Source organism: Ochotona princeps, chromosome 4 (genome assembly GCF_030435755.1).
Source record: "Ochotona princeps isolate mOchPri1 chromosome 4, mOchPri1.hap1, whole genome shotgun sequence".
NCBI classification, from domain to species: domain Eukaryota; kingdom Metazoa; phylum Chordata; class Mammalia; order Lagomorpha; family Ochotonidae; genus Ochotona; species Ochotona princeps.
In genome coordinates this window covers 47,506,520-47,520,873 of record NC_080835.1, presented here as the reverse complement: position 1 = coordinate 47,520,873, position 14,354 = coordinate 47,506,520, and the positions used below count along the sequence as shown (strand labels likewise).

The following is a 14,354-nucleotide window of genomic DNA, read 5'->3' as shown; positions in this document are numbered from 1 at the left end:
CTGCCTTTCAAATCAAATGGCTGAGAAAAAACAGATGTGCACAGTACATTTTGTTTTCTCTGGATAACAAAAAAATCCAAGGGGTCTTCAAAAAGTTAATGAAAAACACACACTGTGAAAAACTATACATGGATTTCATATTTTTTGCATCAAAATACATTTATTTTCAATTTTATTTTCTCACAAACTTTCTGAAGTACCCTGATAAAGAGAGAGAGAGAAACTCTCATTAGAATGCATCACCCATATAAAAATTTTAGTCATCAGTAACCCACAAGCATGCCAACCTTCTGATAAATTTTTTCCAGAAATGTTAAATGATTAAAGAGTAAGGAAATGAGAGACTCTCCTGAACCTCAACCACAGCACTGCTACTGAGGGCATTAGTGAAGTGACTAAAGAACATTCACCTCTATGTAGGGATTAGGCATTGAAGCAGGCTTGTTGTTTAGTTTTGGTCTCTTTTTCTTTCCCAAACAAAACCTAATGCCAAATCTTATATTTTCCCCTACTTTTCTCTGTTGAACTGATGCTATGGTAAGATATAAGCACAAACCTTTCCTAAGTGTTTTAAATCCATCCAATTGTTTGAGAAGGCATACGTGCTGGGCCAATGAAGCCAAAACATTAGAGCTAGGAATTTTGATGAGATGATAATAATTGCTTACAGACCAGCTTGTTTAAACTTGCTGAACAAAGAGCACAATTTTACACCACATTTTTTCACAGACTTCTTTCTCTGCATAATCACTCTCATAATAAGTACTTTACAAAGGGAGATTATCCGCAGGTTCAGAAGTAAGGAAGTTATCAATTAGATTCCATCATCTTCAAAATTTTGCATACTCAAGATTTATTGAAAAATACTTTTGGGCTGACTTAAGCATTGTTTTCAACCTTCACCAACCATTTTTTAGTGTGCACAGCCTAAGTTTAGGGATAAAGAAACCTACTTTATTTTAATGCTGTCCTGAGTGGTTCTATAGACTTGGTCAGCTCAACAATTTCCTTGCATCTTATTATCCTTATTCTTCTTATTATTATCTATTTGAGAGGAAGAGGGAAGAAGGCAATATAGAGAGAAAAGAAGAAAAAAGGAAAAATTGGAACGGGGGCTGGGGGAGGAGTGTGGGAAGGGTTGGGGAGGAGGAGGAGGAGGAAGGGACAGGGATCTAACTGCTGGTTCACTCCCTGAATGCCAGCAACAATGGGGGCTGAGCTGAGCCAGCTAAGAACTTCATCCAGGTCTCCATGTGAGTGGCAGGAATGTAGCTACATGGGTCACCACTGCTACCTCCAAGGGTCTACATCAGCAAGAAGCTGAGTTAGGAGTTGGACCCACATACCAAACTCAGGTGTTCTGATGCAGTACATTAAGTGTGTTCCTTGCACTTTAGCTAACTTTCAGCTATTCTCGGGTCTCTACACAGTTCCATCCTACATCTGAAAGCATCATGTAAGCTCTGGACTCTCATAGTCCTCCCATTCAGTTTCTTTCTTTCTTTTTTTTTAGGTTTTTTTTTTATTATTATTACTTACATTGCATTATGTGACACAGTTTTATAGGTACTGGGATTCCCCCTGACCCCTCCCCAAACCCTTCCCCCATGGTGGATTCCTCCACCTTGCTGCATTGCCACAGTTCAAGTTCAGTTGAGATTCTTTCATTGCAAGCATATACCAAGCATAGCGTCCAGTATCTTATTATCCAGGTAAGTTCAACGGCTTCTTGGGGAGACCATCTCTGGTCTGAAGATAGAGCCAGCAGAGTATCATCGCGATCAATTAAAAGCCCCAACATAACATCAACAACAATTTATAACGTTATGGAATTAATGGACATAGTATTGAGTAACGAATATGTTTAAAAAAAATGCAAGTTCTTAACCACATCCTGTGACTTCTTCATTGACATTTCAATTTTAGTTTATATACAACCAGGTTCTATACATCTTTAAATGGCTATAGATTACTATTCAGCTGTCTTGTGTCTATTTTCATTGTAGTATTTAGCTTTTTATAGCATTGAAGCATAATTTTGCTGAACCTGGCTTTTTTTTCGGGAAGTTTAGACTGGCTTATAACTCTAACAAGACTCTAACAAGACATATGTCAACAGTTTAGGTCCGCAGAAACAGAATAGTAAACTTCCTTCGGGACTAGGGAGGGGAGCTCTCTCTGGTCCTCGCTTGGTTCCAACTTTGGGTCCACACCCTCTCTGGCAATGACCATCAGGATCGCTCCAGAAACCCCTCAAAACAAATAACCAAACAAACAAACAAAAATCTAGAATAGATAGAGAACAACAAGGAAAGCCTAGAATCAGACAGGAAATGGTCAGCGAGGACTCACTTATATCTTACTAGGTGGGACACAAAGATTAGTTACTCCTCACTAGGGTATTGAAGATTCCTCTGCACACCCCTCCTTAAAACTGTTCTGCACCATTCAGTTTCTTTTACCAACCACATTCTCTTCTATTCAATGCTGAACCATTATTACGTACCTTCTCCACAACAGACAATGCAGTGAGGAAATGGAGGATGAGCTCATGCCTAAAGGGATACTAACAGAAAGATATTTACTAACAGAAAAAATTTTCTCAGTTTGCTTGTTTTATCTTGACTCTTTGGGTTTCCTATTCTTTATTTTCTCTAGAATATTCAGCTGGAAGTTCTAAAAATGAAGATGGGTTAAAGTCACAAATTTGGGTCAAGGTAGTCAGTCACTCAGTGATCAGATGGTTTCATGCAAGGCGATTCAGAAGTTAACATGATTTTAGAAAACAGATAAGTCAAAAAATGGACTAAAGCCATCAATTCATAAGACCAAGATTATCAATTCTCTTTATGTCACACCAGCAGTGATTCCAGGTTTGCAAAAACTTTACCCTTACAACCCAGTCTCTGAGGCAGAACTCTCGATCTCACTCAACAAACTATGCTGACTTTCGATTCCCTTAAAGCAGAGAGCCGTTCATCTGAGCATATCAACCTTCTCAATCAGAATCACCAAGTCAGGGTAATCTCTTTCCACTAAGTCTGAAACTGTATGAAGATAGGAAAGATGGGTGAGAAGTGAGAAATGGAAGATGTCCAGAAGAATTAAGGGACCAGGTTCAAACATCAGAGCTTAAATTTGAAACTTCAAACCACAGATATTTGCTTTTTATCCTTTTACCAGTTGTTTTGTGTGCCAAACTGACTGATATTTGTGACAACTTCCCCAACTCTGCCTCACAAGGGTTGCTGGTTCTGACCTTTGCCATGCAGAGGTCGTTCGGCTCCAGCAGACTGCCTTATTCTGATGCTCGGTCATGGAAATGCTCCTGATCTGAAACACTTACCTGACTCCAGATCCCTGCCAGGCCTGGTCACAAGCTAAAGTTATCACCTTGCAACCTGTTCCCCTGTCATTCATTTCACTCTCACAGATTCTAGACCTGCTTTCCCATTTTTGTTACTTACAATTCTAGTTTGGGTATGAGTTACACAATCTTTTTAAGTTCTTACTGGAAGGACACAGGAATCATTGTGTTAATAACACAATGCAGAAATAATATGTATTTGCTCACAATTAACTCTGGTATGTGCATCAAGTTATTATCTTCTGTATCTCAGGTTTCCCATCTGTAAACTAAATTGCTTGCCACCATGTTTTCTTAGAAATATATTTATATTTGGGCCCAGCATGATGGCAAAATGGTTGAATCCTTACCTTGCAAGCACTGGGATCCCATGTGGATACCAGTTCATGTCCCAGCTGTTCCACTTCCAATCCAGTTTCCTGGTAATGGCCTGGGAAAGCAGTAGAGGATGGCCCAAAGACTTGGGACCTTGCACCCACATGAAAGACTAGAAGAAGCTCCTGGCTCCTGGCTTTGGATGGGCTTGTCTTCAACTGCTGCAGCCATTTGGGGAGTGAACCAGTGGACAGAAGATCTTTCTTTCTGTCTCTCCTTCATAAATTTGATCTGTCAATAAAATTTTTTAGAAAGAAATAATTCATGCTTAACCAAAATCACATGCATTACAATAAAATTATATATGCTTTATTCCTAACCATACAATGAGTATCTGAAAATCTAGAAGCAAATTGGTTCCATGAAAATAATAACATTTTTTGAGTAACTTATTTTTCAAATAGAGTACCCATTCCATTTCACAAACTATTTCTGAAATGTCATAAAAACAAAACATAAATGAATTAAGTAGAACACACTCTTCTGAAGAAACTCATCAGGGAGTTCTTTTCCAGGGTGAGGAAGGATTATGGAGATGTGGACAGCTATCTCATGATCAACAGGCTTTATACATTCAGGTATAATTGCATTGAGTCTTCCGGGAGAGGAATGAGAACATTGACTTGCAGCACTGACTTTTCTATGAGCAAATTACAAAAACAAATGCATTTTTCTTTCAGTGGAAAGACAAAAGCATTTTCATGACTCTAGTCTAAAGAGTAATTCTAAAATATCATGTAAAGTATGCTTCTAGAAGTTGTAAAGTTAAAGGATATTTTTCATCTCAATCCTGTGCCTGGAAAGGGTAAACAGAAACAAGTAGTTTCCTGAAATTGGGCCAAGGCTACATGTCAGCTGCCTGGCAGGAAATGCCTTCAGAGGACCTAGATAAACAGACTATCATCTTTTCTTGGAAAAACATTCTTTATGGCCTCTACTAAAACAAATGTACCCAGTTTCGTATCGTAAGTACAATAAGCTGAAAAGGGCATGATGATTTTTAAATGCTAGCATCTGTACGATCTATAAGTGACTTTTAACACATATGAACCTCATTGCTCGATAGACATGGATCAATAAATTTAATACATGCTAGTTGAAGTTAACATGGTAAATTAAATCAGATCTTTAACTAATTTTCAATCTCTTGGTGAAGCTTTATGTCATGAAAATGTTCATTCAGCAGAAACTCTTTATGCTTTAACATTATAGAAGAACAATATGTTCCTGTATTTACATAAAAATGAAATTTTTTAAGATTTATTTTTATTGAAAAATCAGATTTACAGAACAAAGGAGAGACACAGGGAAAGATCTTCAATTTGCCGGTTCACTACTCCTAAAGTGGCTGCAACGACAGAAAATAAAGCCAGGAGCCAGGAGCTTCTTCTAAGTCTCCCACACAGGTGCAAGGTCCCAAGGCTTTGGACCATCCCTACTGCTTTCCTAAGCCACAACCAGGGAGCTAGAAGGGAAGTGGCGCAATCAGGATACAAATTGGCCCCCTTATGGGATCTTGGTGCATGCACAGCGAATACTTAAGCCACTAGGCTACCATGCTAGGCCCATAAAATGAACTTTTAAAATTTTTAAATCTATTTGAGAGGCTGAACTACAGAGAGACAAAAGAAAGACTGATTTTTCATAAGCTGCTTCATTTCCCCAAATGGCTGCAACAGCAAGGCTGGGCCAGATGAAGCCAGGAACCAGGAACTCCATCAAAGTTTCCTACATGGGTGGCAGGGCTCCAGTACTTGGGCCATCATCTACTGCCTCCTAGGCACATTAATAAATAATAAAGCTGGATCAGAAGCAGAGAAGATGGGTTGAATCAGTGCTCCAACTGGCGATGCCAAACATCACACACCCCCACTTCACCACATCAGTCCCCACACAATATTGGTTTTGTTGTTGTTCTTTTAATGCACCTTGCAGTTCCTTAGGGCCTGCAGAAGACATTTAGTACCATAGTAGAGGATGGAGGGCAGAACAAATTGGACAACTGCCCCAGCCAAGCACTGACAGCAAGTATCTGGGTGAATGGAGACTCTGGGGTGGGCTATGTCAGCCAATGGACCTTGGAATGATTTCCTCAACCTTGGAGCAGCAAAATCAACAGCATTTCAGAACTATCGAAACCACTTGAGCAGTACTCTTAGAGCATGCTCCACATCAGGGACCCTGGAATGACATCAGGTGGCCATCTCCCATCCCCAGGTACTGATGCAGTTAGAATGCTGAGTGTAGTCTCTCCCTTTCTCTCCCTACTTCTTCCAAAATAAGAAGAAACAAAAAATTAGAAACAAATAATCCCATTCACTTTCCTCTATTCCTCAATTTTTTCTCACCCTATTCAGCAGTCAACATGGGCATGCATCCTTCTCAATTACATAAACAAAATCAAAAATAAAGTTTAAAGAAAAATGTATACTTGTGGGCCCAGCACGATAGCTCAATTGGCTAATCCTCCCCCTGCAAGCACTGGGATGCCATATGAGTGCTGGTTCCTGTCCCAGTTACTTCACCTCCAATCCAACTCTCTGCTTGTGGTATGGAAAAGCAGTGTAAGGTGGCCCAAAACCTTGGAACCTTACACCTGTGTGGAAGAACTAAAAGAAGCTCCTGGTTCCTGGCTTTGGACCAGCTCAGTTCCAGCTATTTGGCCATTTGAGTGAACCAGCAGATGGAGGATCCTTCTGTCTCTCCTTCTGTCTGTGCAAATCTGTCTTTCCAATAAAAATGAATAAATCTTTTTAAAAAATGTATACTTGTAATTTGAATTTTTCCTAAGATCTCATTTTATTAGCACTAGAACTGATGACTGGATAAATGAAATTATTTGTTTGTAGTCAAAAATTAAGTTAGAGAACTAGGTCTAGAAACAATTAGTCAAAAACATTTTCTGGTTTGTGAAACTATAATTCAAATTGATTAGAATCTATTAGATGACTATTAAAATTTTTAATGCAGAAAACAACACATAGTGATGACAATGTGGCAAAATTGGAGCCCTTATATATTCTTTATGGGACAGTAAAGTGTAATAGCCACTGAGAAAAAGTGTAAAAGCCACTGGGAGTTAAAAATAGAATCACCATATCATCCAGTAATTTTGCTTCTGAATGTATACCCAAAAGAACTGAAAACACTCAAATATATAGGTGAACATCTGTGTTCATAGCAGCATTATTCACAATAGTTAAAAGGTGAATAGCCCAAATTTTCTTTAAAGGAATAAATGAAAAAGCAAAATGTAATATATCTATAGTAAGCCTTAATAAAGAAAGAAACTGGAGCAGGTGGTTGTTACAATACTTGAGTTGCTGCTTGGGACACCTACACCCAACTAATGGAGTTCCTGAGTTGGTTAGAATCCCAACACCAGCTCCTCATTGCAGCTGCCTGCTAAGCATACCACAGGAGGGAGAAGGTAAGGGGTTGGATCCCTGTCACCCAGGCAACAAACCTAGATTGAGCTCCTAGGCCAACCCGGTCCCGGGGGTTGCAAGCATTTGGGAAGTGAGCCAGAAGATGGGAGATCTTGATCTCTTTTTTAAGATTTATTTTATTTTTATCACAAAGTCAGATATTCAGAGAGGAGGAGAGACAGAAAGGAAGATCTTCCGTCCAATGATTCGCTCCCCAAGTGACCACAACGGACAGTGCTGTGCTGATCTGAAGCCAGGATCCAGGAGCTTTTTCCAGGTCTCCCACATGGTTGCAGGGCCCCAAGGCTTTGGGCTGTCCTCAACTGCTTTCCCAGGGCACAAGCAGGGAGGATGGGAAGCCAGAAGTGGGGGCTGCTGGGATTAAAATTGGCGCCCATATGGGATTCCGGTACATGCAAGGTGAGGACTTTATCTGCTATGAATCCTATCCTAGAGATCTGACTTTCCATTCTAGCTGTTAGATATTTACCTGGGAAGGGAGATACCATTCTAGCTGTTAGAGGTTCCTGGAGTGGAAATACACCCCAAGGGGGTTGGCATCACATTACAGCAAGTTAAGCCACTACTAAGGAGAGGAACATTCCACACGGGTGCTGGTTCCAGTCCTGGCTGCTCTACTTCTGATCCAAATTCCTACTAATGTGTCTGGGAAAACAGTATAAAACTGTTCAAAAATCTGGGTACCTGCTACCCATATGGGAGACCCTGAAGGATTTCCAGGTTCCTGGCTTTTGTGTGGCCCAGCCTCCATTCATGCCAGTGGGGAGGGAAGATGTATGTGTGTGTGTTCCAAATATATACATATATATATTTATAAAAATATATAAAATATAATATTTTAATATATTATATATCATGTTATTATTATATTATTATAATTATATATATAAAAGCTTCATTTCTTTTCAGGCCCAATGAGGTAGTCTAGCAGCTAAAATCCTCATCTTGCACACACTGAGATCCTATATGGGCATCAGTTCTAATCCTAGGGGCCCTGTTTCCCATCCAGCTCCCTGCTTGTGGCCTGGGAAAGCAGTCAAGGACAGCCCAAAGCCTTGGGACCCTGCACTTGCATGAGAGACCTGAAGGTGGCTCCTGGTTCCTGGCTTCAGAGCAGCACAGTTCAGGCCATTGTGATCGTTTGCAGAATGAATTGCAAACAGATGGAAGATCTTCCTCTCTGTCTCTCTTCCTCTCTATATATCTGACTTTCCAATAAAAATAAAATAAACTATTTTAAAAATTTTTTAACATTTATTTTCATTGAAAGGCAGATGCACAGAGAGGAGGAAAGACAGATCCTCCATCTGCTGACTCACTTCCAACGTGGCCAAAACAGCTGGAGCTGAACCAATCTGAAGTTAGGAGCTTCCTCGGGGCCTCCCATGCAGGTGCAGGGTCCTAATCCCCAGGCCATCGTGGACTGCCTTTCCCAGGCCACAAGCAGAGAGCAGGACCAGAAGTGAAGCAGCTAGAATTAGAACTGGTGCCCATATGGAAACCCAGCGCATGCAAGGCAAGAACTTTGGCCACTAGGCTACTGCACCAGGCCCAATAAATATCTTTCTAAAAAGCAAATGCATCTCAATATCAACACACAGAGCAGAGCTTTAATAAATTACCACTGAACAAAAACACACTGACAGAAAAGATACAACTTTTATCCAAAAAAGCAAACTTGAAGTGACTGAAGGATTGTGTTAAAACAAAAATGTTGAGAATATAAAATTGAAAGCGAATAGAATGGGGCTGCTGTTTTGGTACAGCAGGTTAACCTGTTCTCTGTGATGCCAGTATCCCATCTGGGAGCCAGTTTGAGTCTGAGCTGCTCCAATTCCCATTCACCTCCCTGCTAATGCACCTGGGAAAGCAGCAGAGGATACCCTAGGTCCTTGTGCCCCTGCACCTTGTAGGAGGCCTGGATGAAGCTCCTGGCTCCTAGCGTCGTCTGCCCAGCCAGCAGCTGTGTGGGGAATAAACCTATGGACAGAAGATATCCCTATCTTCCCTTCTCTATATATAACTCTGCCTTTGAAATGAATATATATATGTATACTAAAGATTTCTTTATTTTTATTGCAAAAGATGATTTACAGAGAAAATGTCAGATATATCTTCCATCTGCTGGTTCATTTTCCAAATAGTCGCAATGGCCAGAGCCGAGCCAAACTGAAGCCCTGAGCCAAGAGCTTCTTCCAGGTCTCCCACATGGGTGCAGAGACCCAAGGCTTTGGGCCATCCCCAACTGCTTTCCCAGGCCACAAGCAGGGAGCTAAATGGGAAGTGGAGCAGCCAGGACAGGAACAGGTGCCCATTTGGGATTCAGGTGCTTGCAAGGGGAGGATTAATCAATTGAGCCATTGCGGTGGGCCCATAAATAAATCTTATATCAAAACAAAACAGGGTGTAGAGTGAGTAATACATTAACTTAAAAAAAAAAAAAACCCACACAGGGGAGTGGCCTGGGAGGGAAATAGTGGGCTCCTCCCTCTCGGGTTACCACTCCCACGGGAGGGCACGGAAACTAGGACAGGGGCTGGGTTGTTTAGATGGAGAGGCACCTAACAACATCCGTGTGGGCTGGATAGTGGAGCTGGTTAGATGGAACTAGGTTTTAATACCCATTAACATGTATGCAAGCCGAATGGGATGTGGGACAGACTGGACTGGTCTGCTGCACATACTGGCAAACTAGGGTAGGGGGTAGGCCTGGTGGGGGTTACAGTGGGTCACTCCAACTAGGCTGCAGCTCCCACTGGTTTATGTGAGGGCCTAGTGTGTGCTGGGCAGAATCAGGCAGGACTGCAAACACCTATTGGTTCCAGTGAAAGTCAGGGATGGAAACAGAACCAATCCAGCAATTGCAACCACCAGCTGATCGGGGCAACGGACTGTGCCGGGCCCTGTGCTTGCTAGTACATACATGAATCTGAACACCTCAGACAAAGTTTCTTTGGGGATCTCCCCAATCGAACTGCTGGACTCAGAACCCTAACCATCAAAAGACAGAGGACAGAACAAGTCAATCAACCACCTCAGCTATATGTTGGCAGTGAAAAACTGGGCAAACGGAAATTCGAAGATGGACTATGTCAATCAGTGGATTCTTCAAAGACTTCATCGTGCATGGAGTGGTGAGAGTGGCAGCAATTCATAACTGTTGAACTATCAAAACCACTTGAGCAAGACCCACAGAGCATGCCCCACATCTGGGACCTGGGGTGAGTGGGAGACTGGGGGGGGGGCTTCTCCCTTAATATCCCCCTTTACCTCAGATACATGAAGGAAACAATGTGTAAATAAAACTCTTAGGTTTTCCTACTTTCCTGTAGTGCTTGAACCTTTTTACCCTAATTAACTATGTAAAGATTTTCAAAAATATAATAAAAAATGGAAAAAGAAAAAAGCCACACAGGATCTGTCAGGAAATATTGTCATTTTATTATTTTTTTTAAAAGATTTATTTATTTTATTACAAAGTCAGATATACAGAGAGGAGAGACAGAGAGGAAGATCTTCCGTCCGATGATTCACTCCCCAAGTGAGCCGCAATGGGCCGGTGCACGCCGATCCGAAGCCAGGAACCTGGAGCCTCCTCCGGGTCTCCCATGCGGGTGCAGGCTCCCAAAGCATTGGGCCGTCCTCAACTGCTTTCCCAGGCCACAAGCAGGGAGCTGGATGGGAAGTGGAGCTGCCGGGATTAGAACCGGCGCCCATATGGGATCCCGGCACATTCAAGGCGAGGACTTTAGCCGCTAAGCCACGCCGCCAGGCCCAATATTGTCATTTTAAAAGATTTATTTCCACATTTGTGTATGTGAAAGACAGAGTGCCAGAGAGAAAAGGAGAGAGATCTTCTATCTACCTGTCTACTTTCCAAGGTGACTACAACAGCCAGAGAAGGACGAGGCCAAAGCAAGAAGCCAGGAATTACATCCTGATTTCCCACATGGCCAGCAGGAACCAAAGGACCAGAGCTGTCTGCCACTGCCTTCCCAGGCACATTACGTGGGAACTGGAGGAAAAGCAGGGCAGCCCTAACACAGGTCAGCATTCTGTTATGGGCTGCTGAGATCACAAGCAGCAGCCTAACTTATTGCACCACAACAGGACATTAAACTTTACATAAGGGACAGTTTCCACAACTGCAGATTAAGGAGTTTGGCAAGTCATCTAACAGTCCCAACAAAATTGTACAAAACTGTCAAAACAACCATTTCAAGATTTAAGAAACTGACCAGAGCCACAAAACAAATTTCAAAATATTTATTAGAAAGAAAAATAGTACAAAGTGTTATAGCATAAGGTGTTAAACCATTGCTTGGGATAACTGCATCCTATAGAGAAGTGCTGGCTGCAGTCTCAACTCTTCCATTCTTCTGATACAGCTTCCTGATAATACGTATGTAAGGCAGCAGCAGATGGTGTACAAGGGCTTGGATTTCTGCCACTCGTGTAGAAAGCCAGGATGTAGTTTCTTGCTGCAGCCTCCTAGGCTTAGCTTTGTAGAATCTGAACAAGGAACTATTAAACGGATGATCTTTCCCTTTTTCTGAGTCTCCTCTCTGTCACTCTTTCAAATTAATTAAATCAATAAATTTTTACTTTAAAAAATACTAGTGGGATCCCATATGGGTGCCAGTTTGTGTCCTGGCTGCTTCACTTCCCATCCAGTTTCCTGCTTGTGGTCTGGGAAAGCAATCAAGGATGGCCCAAAGTCTGGGGACCCTGCACCTACGTGGGAGACCTGGAGGAAGCTCCTGGCTCAGGGCTTCAGACTGGCTCAGCTCCAGCCATTGTGGCTAGAAGATCTTTCTCTTTGCCTTTCCTTCTCTCTGTATATCTGCCTTTCCAATAAAAAATAATAAAATAAATCTTTTTTAAAAATACTACTCAACCTTAGCAGAAAAAAGTAAGAATCTGGCATCTGAGGATGCTCACCTCCACCCAGCTCTGACATGATGAGGCTAGAACAAGACGTGTAAATAAGCAGCTCCATATCTAGTGGGAAATGACATGATTTGATGCCTAGGACACTGTCAAAAATAAGTGAGCCTGCTGGCAAATAATCAGAGAAACTCAACATCACAGCTGCTTGAAACTGCAGTCCAGTTAGGACAAAAAAAAATCAAAACACAGACTGGACTGGCCAGAAATGTAACAGATTTGAGGAATAGGACAACCACAGCAGACGTTGAATTTCCCGCTGGTCTGCCAGGCTGTGCACATGTGTGAGGTTCTGCACATGTTCAGGAGGTACCAGAGTGGGCCACAGATGTCCCAGGCTGAACATGAGACCTACAACACACAGTAAACAACAGTGCAGGCAGACTCAGCTGGATTTCAACATAACAGATCCATCAGCAAAGAGTAGAAGCCTTACTAGGCTTTACATGTTTAAGTACTAGCTCTTTCCAATCATTAGCTAACTACTAAGCTATGCCGACCCAGGCACAATCCCTGGGAAGCCAACCTTAAGAACTAAAAACAAGAATTAAAAGAAGAAAATTAAACAGAAGCATCAGTTGCTACATACTACACAATTAGTTCAGGTGAGTCACTAAACAAATAAGCCAACTGTAAGAGTCAGCGTTCCATTACTGCAATGAAATACCTGAGGAAACTAATCAGACAAATTAAGGGGAAAAAAACCCCACATTTAGCTTATAGTTTCAGAGGTTCAGTTCACAATTAGGTGGCTCCCCTGGGTTGGCCTCTGTGAGGGTATTGGATGGCAGGGCACACGCAGAAGGTGAATCACAGAGTGGACGGCTGGGTGTCTCAGGACAATATCCTTCCAAGAGCACACTGACATAAAGACATCTCATGGGATCTTCCCTCCTAAACATCGTAACTGGATTAAGTATCCACCCTCTTAGTCCCACTGACTTATGATTGGGATTTAAAATCCTGCAAGAGGGCCAGACGCAATAGCCTAATGGCTAAAGTCCTCGCCTTGCATGTGCTGGATCCCATAGGAGTGCTGGTTCTAATTCTGGCAGCCCCACTTCCCATCCAGATCTCTGCTTATGGCCTGGGAAAGCAGTCGAGGATGGCCCAAAGCCTTGGGACCCTGCACCCGTGTGGGAGACCTGGAAGAAGCTCCAGGTCCTGCTTCGGATCAGCCCAAATCCAGCTGTTATGGCCGCTTGGGGAGTGAATTGGCGGATGGAGGATCTTCCTCTCTGTCTCTCCTCCTCTCTGCATATTTCACTTTACAATAAAAATAAATAAATCTTTAAAAATAAAACTTTGTTGGTCTTCATCTTAATTATTTGCAACAAAAAATAGCATGAGACTTACAAGTGAATAAGAAAATGGAGTTTATGCATAGAAAAAGGTATACAGAGGGGCTGGCACAATGGCTCAATCAGCTAATCCTCTACCTTTAAGTACAGCATCCATTATGGTTTCTGGTTCCTGTCCTGGATGCTCCACTTCCCTTCCAGCTCCCTGCTTGTGGCCTGGGAAAGTAGTAGAGGTTGGCTCAAATCTTTGGGACCCTGCACCCACGTATGGAAGACCTGGAAGAAATCCCTGGCTCCTGACTTCAGATTGGCTCAGCTCTGGTCATTGTGACCATTTGGGGAGTGAATCAGCAGATGGAAGATCTTTCTTTCTCTCTTTCTTTCTATAAATCTGCCTTTCCCATAAAAATAAATAAAGCTTTTAAAAAATTAAGTATAGCAACAACAAAAGTGACTATCAACAAAAAGGTAGTAGTTGCAAAATAAAACAGATATTTCAGAGTTGAAAAATGCAATTACTGAAATAAAAATAAATCACTGAGATTTGAAGTTGCAGAAAAAGAATCAATAAACTAGAATATAAATCAATAGAGATATCCAACTTGAAGAAAAGAAAAAATAAATGAAGAAAAATGAACAAGACTCAGAAATCTGTGGGATACAATCAAGCATACTAACATATGTTTAAGAGCAGTCCTAAAAAGAGAAGAAAATAAAGCGAAAAAAAAAACCAGTATCTGAAATTTTTCCAAATTTTAGAGAAAAAATTATACATCCAAAAGCCTCAAATGAACTCCAAACACAGAGATCCATATGCCAACATGGCTTAGACTGCTGAAAGCCAAACAGAAAATCTTGTAAGCAACAGAAAAAATGGACCATCATTAACAAAGAAACTGCAATCATATTAACAAG

The 14,354-nt window shown here is 41.6% G+C and overlaps 1 protein-coding gene across 3 annotated transcripts in view; it reads right to left on the bottom strand.

Moving 5' to 3' along the window:
- The window catches only part of DENND2B (DENN domain containing 2B), a 218,674-nt gene that overhangs the window by 186,937 nt on the left and 17,383 nt on the right, over positions 1 to 14,354 (bottom strand). The window contains exon 3 of one of the 3 annotated variants that reach the window (XM_058663410.1): positions 3,718 to 3,973. The exons of the other annotated variants lie outside the window; for them this stretch is intronic. The gene's annotated coding sequence lies outside the window, so the exon portion shown is untranslated. The remainder of the gene's footprint in view (positions 1 to 3,717; positions 3,974 to 14,354) is intronic. 3 annotated transcript variants of the gene reach the window in all.